Source organism: Seriola lalandi, unplaced genomic scaffold, assembly GCF_002814215.2.
Source record: "Seriola lalandi dorsalis isolate HSWRI2012SDOR001 ecotype SW California unplaced genomic scaffold, Sedor1 jcf7180002054412, whole genome shotgun sequence".
Lineage (NCBI taxonomy): Eukaryota > Metazoa > Chordata > Actinopteri > Carangiformes > Carangidae > Seriola > Seriola lalandi.
This window is the reverse complement of record NW_019524965.1, coordinates 1,491,465-1,518,654: the sequence shown is the minus strand read 5'-3', so window position 1 is coordinate 1,518,654 and position 27,190 is coordinate 1,491,465. Positions and strand designations below refer to the sequence as shown.

General features: G+C 42.5%; 1 pseudogene across 1 annotated transcript in view; it reads right to left on the bottom strand.

Moving 5' to 3' along the window:
• LOC111657769 (rho GTPase-activating protein 44-like) overlaps positions 1-20,117 on the bottom strand; it is a 28,119-nt pseudogene extending 8,002 nt beyond the window's left edge. The window contains exons 1-19 of the transcript XR_015437494.1: positions 19,798-20,117; positions 9,235-9,274; positions 8,377-8,496; positions 8,160-8,236; positions 7,842-7,953; positions 7,553-7,629; positions 7,327-7,441; positions 7,068-7,136; positions 6,772-6,853; positions 6,196-6,323; positions 4,852-4,963; positions 4,285-4,366; positions 3,995-4,075; positions 3,300-3,413; positions 3,097-3,188; positions 2,501-2,684; positions 1,619-1,636; positions 1,324-1,512; positions 1-118 (exon numbers count right to left, since the gene is read on the bottom strand). The exon at positions 1-118 is cut by the window's left edge and continues 366 nt beyond it. The product of XR_015437494.1 is annotated as a rho GTPase-activating protein 44-like (transcript). The remainder of the gene's footprint in view (positions 119-1,323; positions 1,513-1,618; positions 1,637-2,500; positions 2,685-3,096; positions 3,189-3,299; positions 3,414-3,994; positions 4,076-4,284; positions 4,367-4,851; positions 4,964-6,195; positions 6,324-6,771; positions 6,854-7,067; positions 7,137-7,326; positions 7,442-7,552; positions 7,630-7,841; positions 7,954-8,159; positions 8,237-8,376; positions 8,497-9,234; positions 9,275-19,797) is intronic.
• Between the last annotated feature and the right edge of the window lie 7,073 nt (positions 20,118-27,190).

Sequence of the window (27,190 nt, the reverse complement as noted above, 5' to 3'; positions counted from 1 at the left end):
GAAGTGGTGGGGGAGAGTGTGGCACGAGGAGGTGGGGTAAGGGGGGGGTGGCCGGTCCTCCCCTGGGGGTGGGTGGGCATGAGAGGTGTCCGGCCGATTGGGCGACACGTTGTCTGAGCTGTAGATATTAAGAGAATAGACAGCACAAAAGAAACAGCTCTAGTGATTGAACAGGGAGACGCATTGGAGCGATATAGGAGAAGCTGTTTTGATGATTAGGGTGTTAGTGTGTTAGTTGGTCTGTAGCCAAAAACAGAAGAAAAAAAAAGAAAAAATTGCATTTTACGATGGGCGGTGGGCACCAAGCTTAGCACACAGTCAGCTTAGTGCAAATACAAATACAAGCACAAAGAAACAGCAAAAGAAAAGAAAGTTTTATTGCCAAAGGAAAAGAATAGAGTGTGTAGAACTCCCTCTGTGATCACCTTGTGTCTGTACACTGCATGGAGCTGTGAGGATCTGTCTCTGGAGCCAGAGTGCTGGTCTGCAGCTTACAATGTTATCAAGCTGACCTGATGACTGAATCTCCTCAACTGCTGCATATGGAAACCCTATCTGCCCTAATCCTCTAAGACTTGTTTGCATTGCAGGTCCTGGAGTCAGCCCAGGGCAGTGTGAAACAGACACAAAACCCTTTCATTGGCTGAAAGAGCCACAGGAGAGGAGGGGAAAGCCAGCCAAACCAGAAGCCATATTATCTCTTGTCTGCCACACAGGCAGAGCCAGCGACCATGAGGTGATTATTCATATGTTTAACTATGATAATCATACCAAAAAATGATGAAATCAGTCTGAGTGTCAACAGAAAAGGAAATAATTCACGACCAAAGCTGAGATAGCCAAGCCACAACAATGGGATATTGGAAATATTAGCATGCTCGCAAGGACTTGCAGATTGAAGCTTAGTGCCATGTACAGAAACAAAACTTCCATACAGTATTTCGACTAAAACCCTTCAGAGTTAGAGTCAAAAATGTCATTATCCTTTTGAAAATTTAACCCACAGTGACATCTCCCTGAAAAAACAGGAGAAACTGAGGAAATGTCGAGAGTGGGAAATCATATTAATAACAACAGAAAGAGACATGAAGGTGCTGACAGAAAGACACCAAAAAGAACATGGAGGCGTTGCAAATTAATGAATGTATAATAAACACGGCAAAGGATCTTGATCCCACAGAGCTGAGAAGTCGATGATGGTGATGATGATGGTGATGGCAATAAAAATGAGAAGGAGTGGATGCGTGAGGGAGAGAGAGAGCGGGTGGGTGGGGGTGGGGGGGCAGGGGTTGGGGTGTCGGCAGCGTCTCCGTGGTGACTTACCAAAACCTTTCTCCAGGTGGCGGTGTCGCCGACGGCGAGGTGGCGAGCTCTCCAGGCTGCTCGGGGATGAGTGTGTCTGCAGGAGAGCCGGGGCCTTGCATGCCTGGAGGGGTGGAGGAAGCCTTGCGTGCCAGTGTGGATGAACCTTTACGAGACACCCAGGAGGTATCCATAACCCGGACTCCCATACTGGAGACAAACACATATCCAGAGTCATATATGATGATGAGAGAAACAAGGCGAGGCGAGTGGGCGTAGTGAGGAAAGAAGTGGGGAAAAAGGCAAGATACGGTACCTTTGTATCTTCCTAATGCTGCGTTAGTTGGGGAGAAGAGAGGCAAAAGGGATATGAGGTCAGAAGTAATGCAGACATGGTTCACAACACCACATTTAAACCACTCTACACACACTTAGCCTGCACTTTTCTGCTGAGCACCAACGAAAGGCTTGTTTTTTCTAATTAAACCTGTTTGGTTTTGGAAATATACAAACACACAGACAGAGCTTTTCTCCTCAGCTGCTCATTACTCCGAGTAGACAACAGCTATTTTCTATCACCCTATATCGCTGGCCGCTGGTTATGGGATGTGATAGGCTTTTTCTTAATTTGATGGGGGTATTTTGAAGGCATCGGTTCTAATTCTGCCAGTGATTTTCCACCGGCTGGATGAATGACTCAGGCCAGGTGACGTGCTAGCCAGACTGTGAAGGAGGAGCTGGGTGTGGGAGGATGGGGAGATAGCACTGGAGAAATATTTCCTGAGAAAAAAAAAAAAAAAGAGGTAACCAGCAGCCCTCCATCGGAGACATGTTGCCATAGCGACAACGCCACTCAAGGCAACTCAGCCCCATGTATTCAAATGAGACTAGTTTTCGGCCCCCCTCTTCTCTTGATGAATCCAATCTAATAGAGGATGTAGTTGTATGCGCTGGAATTATTGACAGGTGAGATGTAAGGTAAGATCCTCACCGCTTCTGATTCACTGGAATGAAAACTTCAGATTGCAGCATGTGTAAATACTCCGCCTAGGTAATGGCTTTTTAATGTGCAAGTATTGCCCTCTTCAAATATGAGAATTCAATATCAGATGCCTGAGAGGAGGCGTGGGTGGAAAGAGAGAAATAGGGTGGGGGGGGGTGGGGGGGGGGCAGCAGAAGGATGCACTTGGCGTCATACCCATCCTTCTTGTAAAACTCCAGCATCATGTTGTCAGTGGCGACGCTCAGTGGGCGTCGGCTCTGGTCGTGCTGCTGCTTGCGATCAGATTGGTCCATGTCTGGTGAGGGCATGGAACTGTAGTTGGAGTTGTGGTTGGTGTGGATCGGGCTGCCATAACTGCCTGTCAAGTTGAATTCAATCTCTGAGGGAGAAGCAGACACACCATCAGCATACAGTATGTTGTAGTCACAGCATTGTTTAGGAGTGTGTGTGTTGTGAGGGCACACAACTTCTCTGGGAAAGTTTAGGAATATGTCACCTAAAATAGAGGAAATCCTGATTTAAAAACTGAATATTGCATATTCATATAGGGCTGAGCAAAAGAAAAAAAGAACTCACAATAACTGGAAGACTTCTTCTGATTTTGTATATGAAAGTTATATCAACTAATTGTAATAAAAATATAAATTTCAAACTGATGTTCAGCAGACATTCTCCGGTCAATAACCATTTGGAAGAAGTCTTAACAAATTTGATCAAATCTACAGGATATATATGCCGTACATATAGCTCAGCCCGACTACACTGTTACATACATAGCATGCGATCCCCACCTCCAGGGAAGAACCAGTCAGCATGCTGGATGATGGGCTCAATGATGCCAACAATCTGTAGGGACAGGGTGGTCATCATCTCTGTCATGTTTCTGGAGAGAAGAGAAAGGAGAGAGCCACAGTATAAACATTATGTAATAGGGTGAGATAAAAATAAAACTGGGAGAGAATAATTCCACACGATTTGTCTTCAGAATACATACGGCTCAGTGTGTGTCCAGAGCAGGTTAGGGCCGAGGACGATCGCCATGTTACCAGGAGTCATCTTATTTGCATCTTGATACTCACTCAGCTTGGCTAAGAATTTGATTAGATATCTGTAGGATCCAAATGAAAGATTGCATCATAAAATCTATTTTTATCCTGTTTACTCATTTTCTGCTGACCCCACGGAGCTGACAATTTTAATGATTAATTGCTATTTCTTCACATATTTAACTGACTCACAAACTTTCAGGCGGCAGATGCTGAACAAGGCAGAGCTGGTCAGTTAGATCATCATATTTTGACACATCCCAGCCTGTGCCATCTACTATATAGGAAAGTAATAGCAGCAGCAGTTTAAATCTGCAGACATATTGATGTTCATGAAACCAAGAAATTACTAGCTGCTTCAAATTTAAAACTTGCAAACCTGCAGACAATAAGCTGTGAAAGTCATTATCTGTAGCGTCAATATTGCAGCAACCATTAATTTCTTTGCCTACAACTGGTGACACATGAATACTGTATCTGCATTTCAAACCTGCTTCTGCTGTGACTTTTCTTACCTGTAGGTGGGGCAGGTTGGAGTGAAACCGCAGGGCAACTTCCGTCACTTCTCTGTGTTTTTATAACAGTCCGGCCACGGGGGGGCATTTACAAATAACTCGATAGAAAATCAGGGAAAGCAACTGACCTGAAATTGTTCAAGTTGTCTGTGGGGAGTTTTTCACATGCTGCCATTAGTGCTTGTAGTCTCTTGTCCATATCTTGAATGCTGAGGAAATAAAAAAAATATATATATCATTATGGTTTAGGGTTGCTCCACTTCCAAATAAATGTCACCATTTTTCATTTTGGCAGTTTAGGCCCTCTGTATAAAGACTTTGGACTATTTTCTGTTTTTTCCATCATGGCCAGTGGCATACTTCAAGAAAATGCTTTTAATAATAATAATAATAATAATAAAAAAAAGAAAAAACTCACTTGGAGGCCTGAATCCATTCATCATATAGTTCAGTGGTCATCAATGGCTCGGGGAGCTCACGGAGGTATGATTTCAGAGCGCCTGTGGGTGAGAACAACAGCGAGAGCGTAAACACTGGTCAGCTTCTGGAGAGGAGTGGAGGGTTGTTTTCTCTCTTCAGAGTACTGGTGAGGCCATGCCCTGTATCTCTACTCCCCTGTAGCCAGGCCCTTGGAGCAACTGCAGCCGCCAGATTGAGATTGCTCAACACAGATTGCAAGCTAATGTGTGAAGGGGACAGCAGTATCACATCAGAAAGCCTTCAGGACAACAGCGCTGAGGGCAGGGCGGATGAAGACTCTTTAGTCACCGTTACGCTCATGTACAAAATCAATCCAAAAACTTTCGTATGGTACAATCGAACTTTCCACCTCATAATAAAACATTGCAGACGTTGAGTAATAATCATTGCTATTTACATAGAGATATTATACTGTTTTTTCCCCCCTGACTTACATTGACAGAGTGTAGGGGTTGTTGTTATGGAAATGGGCTCTGAACAAAGCATTTGTGTGGGCGTAGTTCACCTGCGATGGCGTGCGGGTCGGAGGAGTACTCCTGCACATCCAGAACTCCACAGTCCAGGGAGGCTTTCAGCTTCTTCAGCTTGGAGGCTGACGGAGCCACTCTGAAGAGGCCCTGCAGCCCACACACAGGAAACACATAATCATGTGTAATTATAAGATCTAACATGACCTGTGCAGAAATGCTGTACAAAAGCAATAAGCCTCTATTGTTATGCACTTGACATTGGTAGATGATAAATAACACAGGTTGGTACTGGAGCTTTTGCATGTTTACAGTCCATTAACTACAGAACATGAAGGCTATACTTACACTTTATTACTGTCAACCAGTTTTCAAAGCGTATCAAAGCATTTCAATTGGTCTAACTGCCACAAACATATATGACCATCGTCAGTCCCGGGCCGCAAGACATGCCAAAAAAAATCATATTGCGATTATTGTGGAAGACATTGCAATATGCGATTACAGTGGAATGGCCGTCTTTGCATTTCATTTTCACAGAAATGTTTTTAAAAAGATAATGATGTGATTTTCGTTGGGTCTTGTACCAAACAAACATGTTCCTTTACATGTGGAGAATATGATTAGTAGGCCGGGGCATCTATGTAGCACCATAACGCTTATGGTGCTAACAATGCACAATAGTGTTGTGACATTTTTCACCATATTTACCATTTAATTGCAGCTCCTGCGATTTGGATATGGCACTTGGCCATATTGTGATTTTGATTATATTTCAATTAATTGTGCAGCCCTACCCCAGTCTCACAGCCATTGCACTGTTAGTGCTTATATTTCTCAGAATTAAAATCGCACTGTATTCCTTCCTGTTCCAAAGATGTTGCTACTTGTCCTCTTTCTATTTCCACAATATAATTACATTTTGTCCAGTCTAAGCTGTAAGAGTCTTTTCAGTCTGACAAGATAAGATAAAATCAGGTTTTAACTATTTTCTGAATATTGGAGGAACCAGCAGCTTTCTTCTTCTTTACGACAGTAATTCAATTTTGTTAATTTTACTAATGACATGAAATGAACATGGTGTTTTTTAATTGACTTTGGCACAGTTATGGAATGCATTTTGATTTGAGTATGTATGTGTACACACATACACTTGCCTGCATGTATGCATGGCCGTGTGCAAGTGTGATTGGTTTCAAAGTTATCATATCAAATAGAGAGACTGATGACAAACCAGAGTTTCATTGTGAGGAATCAGGTGTGTGTAACAGACTCATGCACAAAACAATACAACAAAAACATGCATATTTGCCTACATGTAAAATGCCTACATGATGTGTATATCCATGTGTGTGTGTGTGTGTGTTTGTGTTGCCCCCTACCTCCTCTTGCATGCCACACTCTAACAGCATAGTGACACAGGCCTCGATGGGGAAGGCAATCTCTCTCCCACTAATATTCAGGTGTTCCTCCAGAGACTTGCCAAACGACGGCTTCTCCACCCACGCCTCTGCAACACAAAACAGCAGCTTGAATGGCACACAGACATAAACAAGCCTACGCACTGCAGTTGGATGACTTAACGCCAAAGACTGTATAAAGTTTGGGGACACTATTAGTGAGAACCGTTATTGAAAAAATTCAGGAACTGAGCCCTTTCAAGGTAAAGATTTCAACATTATATATCCTCTGGTGTTTATCAGGAGAGTGTGTTATTAAAGCCCTCTGTTTGGTTTTTGCATGTGTAAACTAGCAATATCTAAAATATGAAGATGGATAATTAGAGGTTAATGAGATTGTTAATGTGACACGTCAGGGCTATTAACTTCATTACTTCTCATCTTGATTTTCTTCAGGTGCAGAAATGGAGCAGATCTTTTCTCTCTCTACACACACACACACACACACACACACACACACACACACACACACACACACACACACAGTGCATGACTCACCTTGGTGAGCTTTAATCTGGGGCAGGACACTGTGAAGAATCTCTAATGACTTCCTGTGATATTCTGCCTGTGTTTCTATCAGCTACAGAGGGCGACAGCAGGAGAAGAGATTATATCAAACAATCCATGACAAGTGTGTGGGATACAATATAATGCAAGTTATGCTATTAGACCACCCACAACATTTGATGTAATCTGAGCTAATATGGGAAATTACTATTTCAGATACTGTGCAAAAATGCAGTATGATGTATTTTCCCACCCGGTTCACAACTTTAATGATGTAATATACTTACTGTCTGGAAGTAATTTGCATAGTCGATTTCTTTGGCCACAAAATTGTACATATCTGCTGACAACTGATCCTGAAACAGAAAGCAGAGAGCGAGCACCTTTTAAGAAATGACCTCACTAAAGTCCTACATGTAATTGTAATATCCACCCGCCAATGTGGTCCATTTGTTTATGATACATGCAGGGGCGTTATAAATCAAATGGATGACAAAGGAGCTAGAGGAGAGAAGACTATCCAAATGGCTCTGAGTGGTGACTCACCCTACAAATCTCCATCCGATTGGCTGACTCTTCCATCTCCTCTCTGAGGGACTCGGACTTGGCGCCAGGCTGCAGAGTGCTCGGGTGACTGGATGACTTGGCTGACTGCTGATATCTATGGGCAATAAAAAGGGCACTGCATTGGATATGCCATGCTTCCAGCATAGATGGAGATAAAGCCTGAGTCTTTATTTTAAAAATAAATGAACAAGGGGAGGTCTTTTACCTTGTCCGTGCGGAGTCCATGTCCAAGACAAGTTTAGCTAAGTGCTTCCTCTGTTTCTGGATGTTGGGAATGTCCACCTACAAGAAGAAAATTGAGTAGAGGATTACAGAGAGCTCAGGGAATTAGAGTGCAGCCTCTTTATGTAAATGAAGACCATATTCTGCTTGTAATTTTGTGTTAATAATGGTGGAAATAAAAAAAAAGTGACAGAGAGCAGCTCTGTAATTCAGTTATATCAGGAAGGTGTTATGTCTTAATTGGTGCATTAAGTAACACCAGTGAACCTCACCTCAGCAAGCACATAGAGAGGCTCCACCACATCTCTCTCTATCTGGAACTCAAACTGGATGAGCTCCTGCGCCAACTTCTCTTCCGTCTCCCCACACAGCTTCAGCATCTTCCTGTTTGGTGACAGCCCAACACAAAGTCAGAGGCAATCAAATACAATTAAAATGCAGACAAGGGTAATGAGGACAGAGAGGAATTCAATAGCCAAATCAATAATTAAAGATGACTCTGTGTGCACGTGTGTGTGTGTGTGTGTGTGTGTGTGTGTGTGTGTAAGTGAGGGAGTGTGAGCACAGGCTTGTTAACTACAGTGACTTACCCCAGGAGAGAGTCATCTCCCAACACTGCAGCCCCTTCTACCATACACTGTGCCAGGATTGTGAGCGGTAGTTTTTTCTGATAGTACAGAAAAATAACATTACTAGAGCTTCTGTGAGGGCTGTAAAAGACTATGAGTAAAGTTATGTTGCATTACTGCACATCACATCCCATCTATTTGCATTAGTTGTCAGTGTATGACGAATACAGGTACTCACAGAAGGTGACTTGACAGATCTCTTCTCCACATCAGTTCCCTGCTGACCCTGCAGGCAGGCAGTCAGCTTCTTGTGAGTGCTGTGTGTCACCTGCTTGACCAGATCCAGACGCTTCTCCACCTGCAAGAGCGTACACATGCACATGCACACACACACACACACACACACACACACACACACACACACACGAAAAAACCGAATTGGTACACCCCATGTACTACCACAGACACAGCACTGTTCAACAACACATCTGTCACCTGTCATGCAGCATCATAAATCTCCACCTTTGACATACAACAGAAGTTATGTACATGCACAGAGGTTGTACTCCTGGAGATATAATATAATATAATTTTAATTATATAATACCATTTTTTTCCCAATGTTGGCGACCCAAAATAAACTATTTTAAGTTTAAATAATAAATAGTTGCAGCGCAGGGTAACTACAGCCATTACAGGCTGTGAGATGAGCAATAGGAAAGAAGAAGAAAAGCTTGTTTTGATATAAAAACCTGTTTAATTTTTCTGAATGTTTGCTTTTTCCTAGTTTAATACTGGAGAACACCTCTCCCCGCCTCTGAATATAGTTCAAATGAGACAATATAGGAGGAAGAATCACTTTTTTTGAGCTGCATACAGACATATGAAACCACTGAAAGTCGCAAGTTTCCTTCACAGTTAAACACAGCCATCATAATCACATTATTTCCACCTGTTAAAAAAAAAATAGCATGAAGAACGAAAGCACTAACAGACCATCAGTTAATCAAACACCTGGTTCACACACACACACACACACAGACATACACACGCACGCACACACACACACACACACACACACACACACAGCTCTTACCTGTAGAAGGTCCTCGCTCAACACTTCTGTTTTTTCTGCCCTGTAAAGTAAACAGTGTGAAACAGTGTTAGAGAATCCAGAGGACGAGACAACATTCAATAAACTTTGTAAACTGCAAATAAGAAATAATTCATACATATGTTTCTGTATTGAACTTCATGCAGCTCTGAGTATTGATAAGGTCAGGAAAAACAAAAACTGTCACAGGGATTGAATTTGTTAATATATCCTCTTTGAGGTCACATAACAAGCTACACAGCCTGTGAGGCTCAATATCACAGATTTCTGAAAGTACATTCCTCCCTATAGACGTAAAAAAACCATGTCCTATTGGTTACTATTCTGGTTACTAATATGTGGGAAAAGTGAAATATTCTGAAGAACACATGAAGAAATTACATCTCATATAATGAAACACTTTTTATTAGTTCATGATGACGTTTTTATTTTATTTCACTCTCATGCACCCAAATGTATTTCATAATGGTGAGTCTTTGCCAAAATGTTTCTCAGTTGTGAAATAAGGACCCAGCTGTTTTGCACTGGGTGTAAAGGGCTCATTCGCTGAGTTGTTGTAAATCATCAGAGTGGCACAGCTCCAAAATGGGCGGACCACATCTGTGCACCTGTCCCTTTGGAGCGTGTGTGTGAGTGTGTGTATGTGAGTGCATGTGTTTGTATGGCTGTCTTGATAAGTCTTGATCTTAGATGATACATAAGAACAACATGTTAATTATCTGGCTAACTATTCATGCTGTAAACCCCCTGGAGAGCTCCGGCACAAACATGAGTGAAACTAGAAGGACAGCAGTGAGCAAAGGCCACTGATTCAAATATGCCAGTTCCCACTGAGGAGCATTGCATCCCACTGTGAATCCAGCAGACTGGGGACTTAGCCAAAGTCTGACGGAAAGGGCAGAGTTGCACTGCCGATGAAGCAGATAAAACTACTCATGCAGAGTTGCGATTGAGCCATAAGCTCACAAAAGAGCAAACCACTGTGTATCATAGAAATATGGTGTCAGCTCAGTTCATACAGCTTATAGTCAAAGATTTTAGTCCTTTTTCTTTGCTGGAGGAGAAACCACAAAAGAGCTCGACTAACAGCTTTGAGAATCCTGCAAGAAAAGATGAAGTAGGAAAATTGTCTCTCTGGACTGCATATAATACAAGTGAATTTTTGGCTGTTTTCCAGAAATTGTTTTATGAACATATTTGGATGCCTACACATATAACACACAACAACAATCCAGGACCTATTAAGAGGTACCTAATCAGAACGGAGGATAACATGTACTTCCTGCTTAGAAAAAGGAGCTATAGTCTGACAGGGCAGGGAGCGATTGAGCAGACGGTCTGACCTCTTGAAAAGAGTCAAAACCAGACCTGCAGACCCCCAGCAGCCACCCAGTGGTGCATATACTCTCTCAGCACTTCCCCTTCCTGTCTGCACAACCTCTTCCTGCTATTGTGCCCTAACTATGCCAACGCCAATTGCGAATAATAGCGTTTTTTGCATCATTTATTTAAAAACAATATCTGAATGTATCTCTCCATTGACTAAGAGAATGGAAAAGACCTTGGTTTGTTCTATTATTCACCAGCCAGACAAAAATACATCAGCGGCACATAACTAAAATGCTCTTTTCATGTAAGACGCCTTGTCACCACATCTGTTAAATACACTATCCAGTGCCACCATGTTGGAGAAAATGCAGAGAGGATACAGACATGGGTCTGGTTAACGTTGACATGAAGTTGTGTACACATATTCCATACATTGTTGCCAACAACAGAAAGCTGAGCTTTAATGATGTCAGTTATTAGCATCCCTGCCCTCAGTGCCAAGATATGAGCATGGAGCCATGGGAACTGGGTCAAACCATGTACCAATGGATCTAATCACAGCCAGCCTCTTGGAAAACTGCTCTGCCCACTGAGCTAGGAGGAAAATACAGGAAATGTGTGTGTGTGTGTGCATGCCTCAGAGAGAAAGAGAGAGAGAGAGGGAGAGAGAGAAAGAGAATGACACTGGAGTGAGAGATTTCTGGCATGATTTGTGAGGATAAGTGTGATCGCAGATTGCTGATTACATGACAAAGGGGGACAAAAATAACCCAAGCAGTGCAGTAAAGTTTGGCTCAGTTCTGTTGCAACACTCCCAACAGCCTCTAAAAATCTCTAAAAACTCCCATGTTCTATATGAAAGATGTTGCAAACAGGACTGTCACATGTATTTCATGCTGAGTGTGTAGCCTGGAGGTCTGCAATGCAGCTGTGAGCTTGTCACTGTCTATCATGGCCTCAGATTGGCTGGTTGAGGTGTCCCTTGGGAGACGCTGGCAGCGGAGGGACCCTAAGAAGGGCCCAACAGGACAGAACAGATGGGACAGGAGCTCCGGCAGAGACAGGGAATGTGGAGAAACCACTCTGTCTGTGATGTTGATGGCAGAGATAGATGAACAACCCGTGAGGCTCTCTGGCCTGGCTGTCTGTGTCGGGAGCTCTGCTGAAAAGCTAAAGCCAACATGCTTTATTGAGATTACGACAGCTGCACGTGCTAGAAAGTTTTAATAGCGTGGGATGATCCTATTCCTACCACTCTTTATGTGTGTGTGTGTCTCCAATGTATGTTTGAGTGAGGGTGGGCTTGAGGTAACGTGCACTCCGAGAGTAGAGGTTGGTAAAGAACACATTAAGTAAACTGCATTTCATGTTGAAAACAAGCTGATGAACATTTAACACACAGGCTCTCAGACACTCTCAACTGATGTGGTCATTATGACCTAGACATCAAACAGATTGTAGCCTATCTTCAAAGGCAGCAGAGGGTCTTGTTCTTTGAGCTTGTTTGTTTTCAGACATTGGTATTTCCTCTTAGGAAAGCAATATCATACATCGCCGGCCTGTGAAGACAGAGACTAAATAGCATCGGTCAGGCTGGAACACAGAGGTTATTGCTTGGCCCTGTAGAACCTGATGTAAAGTTAACTTGAAGGAGATTTTTTGAGGTGATGAGAGAGAAATTCCTCTAAGCAAATAATGTGCAGAATGAGTCCTGGGAGGAAAGTAAACACGTGGGAGAGTTGGCAGCCGTGTGGGCGGTGTGCTCACGGAGGGGGAAGAAGACTTTGCCAGGTTTATGCCAACCATCTGCCACTTTGCAGGCATTCCTTTACCTGGAGCTGCTGATGACTCAATACAAACAAGCACGTACTGACACACACACACACACACACACACACACACACACACACACACACACACACACACACACATTTATAAACACACAGATGAACGAACTAAAGTCAAAATGCTGAAATGTATCATAAGCTTTCAGGGCAACAAATACAAAATAATTAAAAAAAAACCCTGTTTGTTCCGATGATACATCAGTGACAAGATCTACAAATCAGCGCAATGTAAACATGGCCGACCGCAGAGATTTCAGGAAGATGAATTAGATGAGACAATATTTAAACAGAGCAATCAACTGTCAGACTTTGAATAACTCTCTCTACACCTCTGGTGGCAACATTAACAAAGTGCTGATAAGAAGGGCCTGAATCTGTTGAGGACATCTGGGCTCGTGTATTTACAGCTGGCCAAAGAGAGATGCGATTTTCCTGCGCATATTTTCCCAGGGATCTTAGATATTCCAAGTCATTGTAATTCCATAAAGTTTGGAGTGAAATGTTTACCAAATACCCAACTGACCATTTCAGCTGCACATTCCACACAAATGTGTCTTATATAATAAATATTTCTATCTTGAGATATATGGTAATGTTGGATGGCCGCATGTTCAGCCCCCCAGCACTGTGCATGGTTTATAAAAGCATGAATAATACATGTCGACATAATCAAAATATGAAGAAAATAACATCCGCTGTCTTGAACATATTTGGTAGCTAGTCAACTGTCTGCTGTAGAGCTTTCAGTCTACAGGTTCATCTGAGATCTGACTGAACAAAAAACAAAACAAACAAAACAACAGTGGTCATGCTCTGGTTTGCTCACACAGCTAGCCTTGCTAACAAAAGTGCTTCCTCTGAGCCCTGGTAGAGCTGTGCTAAATGCTAGGCCCTGTGCTGCTATAGGGGAGGGTACTGGAGCAGAATGGTGGCCTTGGGCCTCAGCAGGGTACCACACGGCCTGGAGCGCTGGCATGAGATCCACAGTCAACCACACACACACAGTCACAGAAACACACACACAAAAAAAAACCTTACACAGCAGTGTTCATGCTAGAGATGCTCTGAATATTTCTCGAATTAATGTTTTTTTTTTTTTTTCTTCAGACCTTTGCAGGGCAATGCATCTAGAGGCCCACTCGGTTTCCTCCCAAATGACAAGACGGAGGGCTGATGGGATACAAGGTTACTAAAACAGAAAAACCCACTTACTGTAGTTGTCCAGCAAACTAGGTCACAGTTCTGTTAAGTATGCAAGAATAACTGTGAGAGGAGTGTGCGCACACACACGCGCACAAGCACCCGAATACACACATGTCCAGAGAGGGAGTGAACGAGAGAGGGCCTGCAGCATTCAGCAGCGTTTCACTGGAAACACAAGCAGTGAGTTATATCTAATAACTTTATTTATGGTGAATAATCTCCACAAGAGGCACTCTGCTCTCTCTGTGACTTCACTGTGTTTTTACACTTGCCATCTGCCCGAGCACACACACACACACACACTGAAACAACGTGACATGTCCAGAACAGAGCATCAAGTAGACAAAGAACTTAAACCGAGGCAATGAGTATCAATACTGTGCTCTATTTCCATCCAGGACATGCATGAAAACACCCTCACAAGCCGTCATTCTTTGTTAGTTCTAAAATCTTTCTCTCCGCCATTTTCACGTGGGTTGGCAAAGCCAAACGAATGTGATGAAACGGCTAATACGAAATGAGCGTTTCCAGGCAACCAAAGCAAATGAAAGATTTTACATCCACTGTATAGAAAAGAGTGATGGAGAATCATCTTTTATAATTAAAGAGCAAACTAAATCTTACATGAAAAATGAGAAGCTCTAGTAAAGGCGATGAGAGGTAAACAGCAAATTGTCATTAGTGGATTAGTGCTTCCTGTTTTGAGCCTATTGGCATTCCTGAATGGAAGGAAGTGGGCATGTTGATAGGGAGTAACCTGTCTCCCTAGAAGAACATAGTTATTTCTGACAACAATGCCACTCTACTCTGGCTACCCTCATTTATGTCTGTTTATTATTGTATACAGCAGACAAGTGTATGTATAGTAGCTAGGCCTTGGTCTGTACCCCACAAAATATTCAGTATATCATTCTTATTAGCAGTGAGCTGAACACTATGTGAGAAAATCAGTAATTGTTTTCTGAATGTTTTTACACAACACTGATCTTAACTGGATAAAAATGTTTCTTCTCATGGAGAAAAAAGATCTACCACAGGAGAGAGCGTATTACCATAATCAGTTCAAACAGTTTATTGCAAAAACAATACAATCTAATATTCATAATTTTAACCTGGTAAAAATTTGAACAAGAGGAGTGTGATATTATTTTATTTCAAGACTAATATTTTAAAAGTTATTTGTCAAAAGCCAGGCTTAGTATCTTTAAGTAATATATTAAGACCTCATCAAACTCCGTCTTGTTCCTGAATGTCTCGCAGCTTGAATTACATCTGATTGATGTTCTGCATTTCAGTCAGGCCCCGGGGTCACTTCCTGTTGGAGATGAGATCGTGAGCAACAGAGTGGGTCAGCCCTGACACCCTTGACACATCGTCGGCGTGATTGAACCCACTTTAATGTGCACCAGGTCGATAAGGACAAAAAGAAATATCAAAGGAGAGTTTGAGTTTGTTGAGATCCAGCTGTTTGTGTGCCATGTTGTCTCTTACATACTGTGTGCGTTTTTACACTGGAGTTTTTATTGGACCACTAGTGCAGTGGCTCTTTAAGAGGTTAGTCTTTTGAGGGAATCAGCGACATGGAAAGGGAGAAACAGCGCTTCTGTCCGTTATTACATCATCTCTCTTTTGATGGCCAAAAAGGTCCCTTGACAAAGGCTCTTTATCACTAACTCTACCCTGTAGTATGCTGTCTCTGAGAGGCACTGATGGGGTTATGGGAGGGTTATCAACACGGATTGCTGCTACTAGCACTGAAAGGCACTATACAATTACAGCAGTAGCGTTTGCTTTAAATAAAATTGCACAATCTATAACATGCGTAATGACTCATCTCTGATTGCTGATGGCTACAACTCTTGTCATTAAATAATATGCTGAGAGTGTACATTCCAGTCAACATTTAACAATGTGATCAGCCGGAAACTATACAAAAGTGAACCCAGAGGAGCAGTGAATCAAATGCCCTGTGAAGACAACTCGCTCGGAGATCTTCACAGCGTTGTCCTCATCTGCCAAGCCAGTGAATCAAGGCGGTGAGGTGGAGGAGGTGGAAGAGAGAGGGAGGATAGGAAGAGATGCTGCATTGGCATGCAACAGGGTTTGCCTCCTACATCTCATGTTACCTGTCAGCTACCGTATGGTCTTTTAGAGTCCACAATGTTGCCAAGCGGTGCACACGTGCTAAAGCTGCGCATAATGTGAAAACAGGCAAGACCAGTTTTTTATTCTTTATGCTAACAGGAACTTGTTTACAAGATTAATATGTTCATGCATAATCTTCCCTTCTCTGGCCTGTTTGTCAGTATCAAAGAACAGGAAGACTACGAGTAATCAAACTGATGACACATTAATATGCAAACCTGTCAATTAAGTACATTCAAACATGCACAGACACATTTCAGTGTTTGCCCAATGTCCTTCCTAGTCTCCTGATAAAATTCTCTCCATGGACACTCTATGTTCTTTTCTTGCTGAAATTGTACGAGAGGGCAGCATGCAAGCTCATCGGTAATGCATTCACCTACTGCGTCACACTGTCAGGAGGAAGAGAAAGAGAAAGAGAGTAAGAGTGAGACAGTGCGGGAACGAGAAAACGTCTACAACTTATCTGCCAGCCCACAAATGGCTGCCATTTTCTCATAATTGCATTGTGGATTGGTGAGCTAAAGCCTACCCTAAAGGCATGAGAAGGGAGAATGCTATGACCATGCACTAGTGGTATTGGTTAACATCATACAGGTGAGTGATGCAGAGTGCAAAGATAGGTCGGTTGGTTTTGTGTTTGTGTGTGTCTGTGTGTGTGTGTGTGTGTGGGGGGGGTATTTGATAGGAGGTTAGGGATAGAAACAGTGGTGCCGTTTGGAAGTATAACATTTCATTTCATTTCTTTCATTTGTAAAATTCACTTATTGCATGGCACAATGTTTCCTCACAGACTTGTATCATTGTATCTTTTACCAGGCTGTCCTAGACCTAGATAGGGTAGTGAGTTGGGAATAGAGAAATAGGTCAAGAGAAATGGAGGGTGGGAGCATACTGAACGAAAGTAATCTTTTCCTGGCTTCTTCGGCATGTATGTTAACATCATGGAAAAGGTTTATCTCGGCTGATCTACCAAAAATGATGGCTGGCTGTAAGTTAACGAAAACATAACAAAATGAAATCAAACACACATTCAAGGATAATTTCCTCCACCTCTCAGAGCTGTGACACCCTGTTGTCTCTCCCACTGTACCACAAGACCTTTCTTTAAGCCATAGAGTATGCATGGCTGCACATCCTCCAGTATGGAGTCTGGCTACACAGAGGTGATTGGTCAAGCTGGCAATCACATGACATGGATCTCACCCAGGCAGCAGCAGCAGCAGCAGCAGCAGCCTTGGAGAGCCAGAGGGATGCTGACACAGCACACCTGATCGCCAACCCCCCACTGAAAGAAGACCTTCAATCTCCATCACATATAAGACACATACAGGACTTGCAGCACTGCAGAAAGACTCAGTATTTCAGACATGATAACACCATGCCAGAAACAGATGAGTAGATTAAAAGTCTGCATTTATAACAGCTTGCTCATTATCTCTAAATGAACACACAGTCCCGCTAATACACACATCCACCCACTCAAACATTCTTGATACCACAGTCATAAAATTTCCAACACGGCCATCTACTGTACTTCTTCTGGATCTGTTGAGTTGGTAAGAAGCGACTGAGGATTGGTCAGCGCTATTAACGGCTCCACAGAGACTCCTGAGGTTCAGGAAGGTCAAACCAACGAAGTAACCCCGTTCCACTCTGAAGACTGGTGACGCTCGAGTCAGCAGAATAGTAAAGCTGAAGCGTCAGTGTGTACAAAATGGAGCATACTGTAACTGTGATCGGTGAAAGTCATTCCTTATTACACTTTTTCCTGTAATGCCAATTTACTCCCAACTTTGCAGGGTAACAGTCATACAGCTACAAGGAGCCTTTGCAATTCAGCTCATTTGGCAAATCAGTGGAAATACAATGTAAAGACAGTTCGAGTTTCAACCCAAAGCATCTCCACTTCAGTCAGCATAGCACAGTTACACACTACCTCTACGGGATGTGTTCAGCAATCGGGATAGCATACTACATAATATATGTACGCCCTTGCACATTTCTCCTTCTTGGGTGGTGCTATCGTGGGACATCATTACCCTTCAATGGTTAGGGTGCGCCAACACCTCTTTTGACTCCTTCGAACGATCAATGGGGGAGACGGTGAAGACAAGATGTCAATAAACAAGGACAGCATGCTGACCTTTTACGGAACACAGACCTAGACCTCATCCATATTATTATTTATTCTAGCAACATGAAAACAGTTCTGATCAAGACCAATAAGTGTTAGCTTCAATCACAATAAAAGCTTCATGTGGTCTTTCTTCATTGTAATATAACTGGCCTATAGCTGCTAGAGATGGTACAGCTTTGGCCTTTCCTTTCTTGCCATCTATCCCTGGATTACACAGCCAATGTTTGACACTGCTCAAGGTCACCACAGGGTCAGACCTGTAACTTCATGCTCTGATCTAAAGCGCAAATCAAGCGGCTCCCCTTGGCATTGAAGTAACGGGTGCTGTATAGCTGAGAATTTCTGATAATGCTTTGAGTTGAGGGTTTTGAGAATGGCCGTCCTGGCTGTGAACAGTAGGTACCATTAGTAGGGGGGCTGCTAAGACTGTTCAGGGAGGATACTGTTGCTCATGATGGCTCTGTGGTACCACCTCAGCGGGTTGCTGCTGCTACTCTTAGACAGACAGCTGCACAAAACAGCAGAATATGAGAAGAATATTATCCTCTCAACAGCACGGGCATGAAGTACATTTGGGGAGTGCATTCAAATAAGACTGTGCACACTTACAAGAACGAACTGCTCTGCTTATAAGAAGGCCCACAACCTGTTTGCCTACACACATATCCAGTATCACACCCACACACACACACACTCTAATGAGTCACACAGAAATGATTATAAAAAGACAGGAGCTAGAAAAAGCAGCTTGAACCAAGGGGTAACTGAAAATGATAGCACAAACAGAGCCTGCAAGGTGTCCCCCCCCCCCCCCCCCCCCCTTTCTCTTCTGAGTGCATACCACTCACACTGCCTTGTAATAATAATGACCCACACCTCCTGGTCCCAATCCCCTGGTGCTGAGCAGAGAACACCTTCTGGCCCGGTGCTGCTGGATCAAGCTGCTCGGCCTCCCTGTGAGGTGAATGAACAGGGTGGGGTGGGGGGTGTGATAAACCCATAGGACCCGAGTAAAAGGTCACAAAGCATCTATTCCTGAAGGTGGGAAGGGATTGCAGAACCACCTAGATGCAGTGCAAGTCCAGGACATAGAAGACTGAGGAGAGGAATGGAAGAAGAAGGGCTGGAGGTTTATGTCTTCCACATAAACCTGTTATTTACTCAGTTTATTGGATTTTAGGGACTGTAGTGGCATGATAGGGGTATTCTCCTCAAAAGAATAAAAATTTAATTAAATGATTCAAACAAAAAGTATGTTAGATAAATACCAGATGCGGATTACGACCTTCAGGAATTCACGGACTTGATAACCCACGCCTAGGAGGTGCTTCCCTCCTCACAGCTGAGATTACTGCGTAATGAAAACATTGCGCCTTTTTCCATTTTCCCTCACGTCTCAGCCCACACCGCATCCGTCTGCATCACGCTCACCTATTGACAGGTTTGGTGACAGGAGGTAAATGTAATCACAACATCACCTCCCTATAGCATTTCTTTCACACTCCCGGGGTGATACCTTATCTTAAAGAGGAGGTGATCTCTGTGTGACGGTCTGTGATACTGCGATTGTCTATATTTAATGTATCTCCGTGGGCAGGTTGTACTGGGGCAATGCGCCTACACGCTGCCTATGCGGTAGCTTCTTCCAATGGACATTACGCATAGGGGCACTAAAGGCGTTCTGAACATGGGGTATTCTATTGTTCCATTGAATATGCCCGACTGCACTGACCATTGTCTATTCCATATATCAAGCATAACAACATAACATGAATCATATATGCATGAATATGATTCACATCCAATCGGGGCCAAACAGGGGGGTTTCTCTTCCCTTTGACATGGCCCGATGAGAATAGTGCACGGAGAGGGTTTGCTTACCTTCCCACCGTTTGGTTGGCGAGCTGTCGCATCCGATTGAACTGCTTCTTCATCTTGTATTTTCTGCGTTAACACCTACAGGAGGAAATATTCCGCATTATTTCTCTCAATATAACGCTCCGTACTCCACAGCGGCGCAAAACAAAATCCAGGCTGTCGTATTTTCCTTCCCTCATCGCAAGCTGCCAGCGCCGAAAACTTCCACGATCACAGTAAGTTTTCTTTTTTAAATTTTCTAATGATATATATATTTTTTACATCTGCGTTCGCCCCATTGCCTGCGCAGGGATGCTAGACCAATTCACCGCTGGCACTCACAGGCAGAGAGCGACAGCAGTGACAAGTAGCGGCTGCGCAGCAATGCAGTGTGGGAAATGTAGTAAATCAAGGCTGGTCCTCAATAAAAAAATCCAATCTTGCCGGGTCCCAGAGGACTATTAGACCTGATCAAACAGTCGTATATTCTAATATGTGTTAATGATGTTAATGTGTCTTGGAAATGCATTTTATTAGTCTTAATTTCAGCAGGTTGCCACAGCAATAGATTGAGGAAAGTGTGTGTGGAAACACAAATAGCTTACGGCTGGACGGTTTCGCTGTCGAAAATTTATTTGATTTTATTTATTTATTTTATAATAAAATATAAAATAACAGATTAAAAAAAAAATATATATATACATATATATATATACACACACACATACATAATATATATTATAAAATTTAATAAAATAAAATAATATGTTTACAATAAGGAGACATTTTTCTTTTTTACATGTTTTAAGTGACTACGCTTATTTGCTTTTCTTTTATGTTAAAATGTGAGAACATTACCATGAACACAAAGGTGTCCACAAAAACCTTCACTGGTGTGGTTCAGCCTGGCAAACATCTCCATCTAGTGTTTTTTATGTGCCAATGCAACTCATGATAAGTTGTAGCCTACAACCTAATTCTTCATTTCAAACAAACTAGTGAACAAATAAAATAGGCAATAATATTACAGTTTTTATGGTCATATTTTGATTGTTTATTATATTAAGAATGATAAATACTGTTTTGAAATCCAAACTATAATTATTTTTACACTAGTGCATACATATTGTTGAATATACGCAGTATGAATAAGCCCTTAAATAAGCTATATTTAGTTATTACCATTATTATTATAGGGTTATAAGTTTTGACTGTGTTGTGATGTATTTTTGGATTTGCTGCTGCTTTTAGAAGAACTGCCCAGAAGGGTGCAGTCTTGTGTTATAAACCACTTCAGTCACCTTCAGTCCTCAGCACATCAGGGTGAATCATCAGCTTCAGCATCATGACTGGGCTGTTTGTTCGGGATATCTGTTTCCATGTAATGCATTCAAACACGATTGACATACACACATAACATGTTATGACTGCGCATGTCTCGGTGCATCATCTGCAGAGTTCATCAAAGGATGCTTAACAACTGTCAAATTATAAGACGTATTCATATCACATGGCAAATGCTGCCATAACTACTATAGTGTAATTTTTCAAGGCAGTGTAAGAAAAGAATCGTTGCTTTGTTTTCTTTAATGAGTGAAAAGGCACACATTAAATATCCATTTGAAAATCACAAGATTTAGGCAGCTATTGGAGGCCTTGGGAAGAGACCAATATGTTCCTGTCTGCACTGTGAACAGGACAGAGCCTCAGTCAGGAGTGATGCCCTCTGTCCCGCTGTCATAAGGCCTTAACAGGCCAACAGGTGGGCTGCACACCACTGCCGTAGGGTTCAGAGGCCTCAGGGAGTAAATGATACAGAGAAATGGCTGTTCTCTGCCCTCATCAATCTCCCAAGTTGGAAACTGAGAGGGGCGGGGGATCCTTCAGCCTTGATCTCGACCTTCTGACCTTGTCAGATCATTTGTTTTCATTAGTCCCCACTCAGACGAACTGGCCAGTCCCAGTCGAGACACCCGTCCTGCCCCCTTAAAGCAGGGAGCATTTCTGAAAGAATCTCCAGGGGTTCTCTCCACTCCAGACCCAACCCCCAAATATTACTGCTCTAGTGTGTCTCTGGGCGCTTCTAAATCAGCATGGATGATTCTTCACATCCTCATAGCCTGTTTCAGAAACTCTCACCGCTAACCCCTGCACTATGAAAGGTATGGCCTTGTGTAGAGAAACAGGAAGGGGTGAACATAAACGTCACTACAAGGGAATTGTGTGGTGACTTTCAGCCCCTCAAATATCATTAAAGAGCCCTCAGGTTTATAATCTGTTTACAGCATATCTCATGAGAGCACAACAAGCAAAAAATCTGAATAACAATACTTCATCTGGTTTCCTGCTGTTGCTGTCGGTGCATGGGATGACTGAGTGTTCTTCCTCTCCCTCTAATGCTCCTCTGCAGGGCAGCTGGGGACTAATTGGCTCCCAGTTCGCCTAATGAAGCCTTCTCTCGGGTCATAACCTCTCCACCTGATGACCCACTGCTGCTACTGATATGTGGGCTGCACTTTGACAGTGACCTGGTCAAACGGATACCCTGTGGTTCCTTCACTGAGGCATGGTATTGCAGTCACTCCTGTGGAGCAACAATTACAAGTCCTGTGCATGCAGTTATTAGATGGTTTAGGTCCTGCAGGAAACAAAACATTGGTGTCGGCTTGGCTCAAAACAAACAAGGGTAGGGCGTTTGGAAGGTTCTAATGGCATGTTATGAGCTCAGGTTAAAAGCTGCCCAGTCCACAAGTCAAGGGAAGATTGGTGTGGTCGCCACGTACATCATGCTTGTGTTTTATCTTCAGACACATAGCATCGTGTTACTCTGATCAATCAGTCTGGGTGTGAGGGGTGGGTTGCTACAAGCCTTTGGTCTGTCATTAAAGAAAAGTGTGACATGTTCATCAGGGAGGTGTGTGCAAGGCAACAGGTAAGCACTGTGATTCCAACACCAGCATCCCTTTTAATTCAGAGAAACTTACTCACTTGCTAATTCCAAATCCAGTAAGATCATGATCCTATTGATCACTGATATTAGGATTTGAGTCAAACAATGTACAAAAGGCAGAAAGGTATACCTTTGTTTCTTGCCTCTTGAAGACTGGGTGTGGAGAGTCAAAACTCACCATAGGCATTAACATCAGCCTTTCAGGTAAACCTGAGTGCTGAAGATAGGCTTTGTGTTGCATCTTTAAAGGGTTATCCAGGGTCATAATGAGCCCCAGCAGGCCTAGCGCTGGGCCTAATGAAAACGCTGTGACATCTGAGGGGGAAAGATATTACAGGCCTAAAACTACTGGGGCTGTTTTAACATGCATCAAATGACACAAAATGATGGTTATCACAAACACCTTTCAGACACTAAATGCACGTCTGCTGGTGAGTAGGCGTGGAGTTTAGAGACACGAGCTGAGCGCTCAACAGTGACAGTGTGTTGGAAACTCAAAATCCAGGAATAAACAAACAAGAAATTACAATAAAACATGAAACCACTTTCTGACGGTGGCTTTAGCACTTTAACAGGACACCTAATGGATTATATTTAAACAGTAAGGTGTTGAGAGGATGGTGCTTTCATATCAGCTATCAAGGTGTTATCTCTTCTCAGCACACCTTTCATCATGCAGATGTTCTGGGATGCAAACATGTTACAATAGATGATAATGAGACCTCACAATGTAGAAAGAGGGAGCAATTAAAGGCAATGGAAAGCATGCTTTATGTTATGTTTACTATAATAATGAAAAGAAGAATAAGATGAAATTATTAACAAGGATTCATCAAATATTGGTCAGCAATCTATTGCATTGTATTTCAGGTTGAAGGCTGGAACATGTTGCTGCTTCACCACCAGGTAAATACGCACAGAAAGACACTGTTACAACCTGTGCAGCTAAAGCTAACCACCGAGCCACCATAAAAACAGATTAATCTGTGGTCAAGTCAATTTGACTTTAATTGCTTTGAAATACACTGCAACTGTGACAGAAAAGTACTTCACGAAATAAGAAGGAAGCAGAACATGAAACATCAACAGCAACTTAGAGCTGTGAGGGAAATTAGCGAGGAAACAGAAATAGCATGACAGGCAGTTAAAAAGCTGTTCTATAAGAAGCTGCAAGATATTCGAGGTATTTGACAGATGTGATTATAGGGGAGAAGACTATTCTAACTTCTTATATGAAGCATTTATATGGTCTATCACAGTATATACAGTACTTGGATACTGAAGCAGTTAATGTCAGCGTTTTTAACCTTCAGTATGTATTCTCACTAAATTCTTCATTATGTGAGTATCACTCCCTGAATGTCAGTTATAACAGCTTAATATTACACAATGAGCCTTCATTATGTTTTATCAGCCTTCAGCACATAAACACTAAGTAGTTCACAAGAACGACAGGTATTAGCTTGCAGCAAACTCATTGACGCATTAAGTCTTACGATAATTCTATGTTCCTGGCATGCTACTTTCTGCCACTTTTTTTTTTTCAATACCAATTCAATAACTGTTTGTAAGGGTGTGGTGAGCCCCAGCTGCAGTGTATTTGTGTTCACAGACAGTGCATGTATATACATGCAAGATAGCATGTAATAAAAAGTGGGTTTTGCTTGAACAGAGAGGCTGAATGTAGAGCAGATGTCTGTGAGAAAACAGTTTTTTCTGTCTGGTGGATCAATATGTGGAGCTCCTTCCCTGCAGACCTTGACCTGTATCATTTTAAAGTCAAGTTGATGCAGTTCAATCAGTCTTATTGTCATAAACGGTGCTTTTCATTGAGTTTGGTGGAAATGTTTGTTGTATCATTGTTTGTGTTTTGTGCTGTTTTGTGTGTATTCACTGGTTGCATATGGGTATTTTAAAGGCCTATCCAGTATTGATGATTAATCATTGATTCATGCTATAAACATGTCCCTATGAAAGCATTAAAAAGAAAAGAAAATGTATGTGTAGGTTGGACCATTGTGTCTTACCATAGAGATTTTACTGTGAGACTAAGATGAGAAATGCAATGCAAATACTAAATATTAATGAATCACTGTAACACTAGTCTGTGTCCCAACATCAGAAAATCAATCAGTCTCTGTGAATTTTAGCATTTTAATTGAGAGGTTAATGATATTTGATGATAGTGTTACTGTATGTGGCAGACCATAGCTGTTAACTCCACAACATATATTATTGGTGGAGGTGGAACATCTGTTGTACAGAAATGTATCCCGGCAGATCATTCACACATCCACACACACATACGGCACATTTGATATGAGACCAACACTTGTGGAAACGAAGGCCTTGAGGTAGCCTTGGCATTTCATGGATCTGAAAGACAGATTAAGCTCAGATGGTCCAGGATTTATGATGTGAGGCGAGCAACCTGAGGGACAAGCCAACTCCTCCCTGGGCCGGCAGCCACTTGTGATAGAGAGATTTATAGGCAGGATATTACAGCTGATTGCTCATAGACCATGGGAAAAGGAAAATGTGCATGGAGAACACAAATACCGCATCCTCGCGGCCGGCTTGAAAGCTGAATCAGACCGCTGGATCCCACAGCACTTGTTCTATCCTAAAGCTTTGGAGACTCAGGTCAAGCATGGCTCTGCCAAACTGAACACTAAAGGGTCCATAAATCAAATGTTCAGAGAGCTCCGAATCCCTGAGTTAAGACCCTTGTAATGTATATTTGGCAAAACTGCTCTAAATTTTGATCATGACTTCAGGAAAGTATGTATAACAAAAGTGGTCTAGTTATGTGGTTTACGGTATTTTGTCCACCCATAGTGCTATACTATGTACAGTAAATCTGGAAAAGGTTGAATTTTCAATGGACTGTCACAACCCTCATGAAATATGCATACACTACACAGGTTTCCAGTGCAGCGTTGTGTTTATTCAATGCTAATGAGTGTGGTTAGCCCTGCAGACACTGTTTGTATTGGCTTCATACAATGTCTTTATGCTTTGTTAATATGCGATCAGTGCATTATCATTCAAATGAGTGTTCTTTATGGATAAAGTACAATAAAGTTAAGTTTGTCTTCTCAGGATCTGTGTTCAAAAGGTCAGACTTAATGTAATAATTAGCCTCTTCGCCTGTTGACACTGTGTTCAGGAATGTAGGAAGCATCAATGTCAGTGTAGGAACTTCGATGACTGACTGACCTTACTTCCCCACAACCCGGAGCTGAACTCCATTAAGAGCAGCCTGCAGTCTGTAATTTTACCAACAGCCTCTTATCATGTTTGTCTTGTCTCTTCCTTGGGGTGGGGTGGGGGTGGGGGGGCTGACTGCTTGCCCACAGACCAGCTTTACTTCATTTTAGCTGGCTCTCAGCAGAAAATGCAGTCAACTAACAGAGTATGACAACTGCGTGACTGACTGGAAATACAACTGGAAAACTGAAAAACGACCTTGGACATTTCTAATGAGTGCAATTCAGGGGCAAGCAGCATGTGTGTTTGAGTTATTTCTGATTTATTTAAGTGGTTTGCCCGGGAATGCCTTGAGTTAGTTACTTTTCAATCAGAGCTGTGATTGCATGCTTAATAAACTTTAAACTGAGTTTTGCATCCCTGAGGCTCCAAAGATTATTTGGAGTTTATTTCTGCTATACACATAAATCTTTTCTTCAAATCAAAGAGCTTTCATTGTTAGATTTAGAGCATTATTTTGAGAGTGCCAGGTCTCATAGTCATAATAGTTCACTGTTTGTCTTACGATTTTATTCATACTCATTCTACTTCCATGGATAATGGTTACATACAACCATTGACTCATTTGTTTGCAGTTTTGTTGATTTAACCAAACCATGTTTTAAAATGTGACTGAGGTGAAAAATGTTCATGATTACACAAACACTTCCCTCAGCTAGCCAAAGTCAACCCACTACAGCACCCTGTCGTACAGGTAGATTGGAAGTCATGTGATTGGGGGTGGGGGGGACTGCCCTCCCCCTGGGTGACCTTGTCATATTTTGCCTGTGGTAACAGAAGAGGCCTGGGGCGCTGGGACCACACAGCCTTGTCATCTCAGCCCAGATCAAAGGGACTCTGCTCTGACGGGAGCCGAGGTTCTCGATGAAGGCTGTGGCGAGCATGGAGTTAAGAGAGCAGGACTTGATCAACACCATGGGTGGCAAAAGGCAGAGTTATCATGTAGGTTACCCTGCATGAGGGAGCTTTAGAGGCAATGGCTCTCTACCCTGTTCTTCTTACTTTACTCGAGAGATGCTCAAGATATCTGAGTAGGAAAGTGAGATTCATAAGTACTTGTAATCTGGAGAGATGAGCGAGATGAAAGAGGAGCGAGAGGAGAGGCACGTCAGGAATGCTGAAACAAAAGCATGGGGAAGCAGAGGTGGCGCAAACGTGGAGCATAATGTGTCTTTAGAGGACCTCCACCCAGATGGA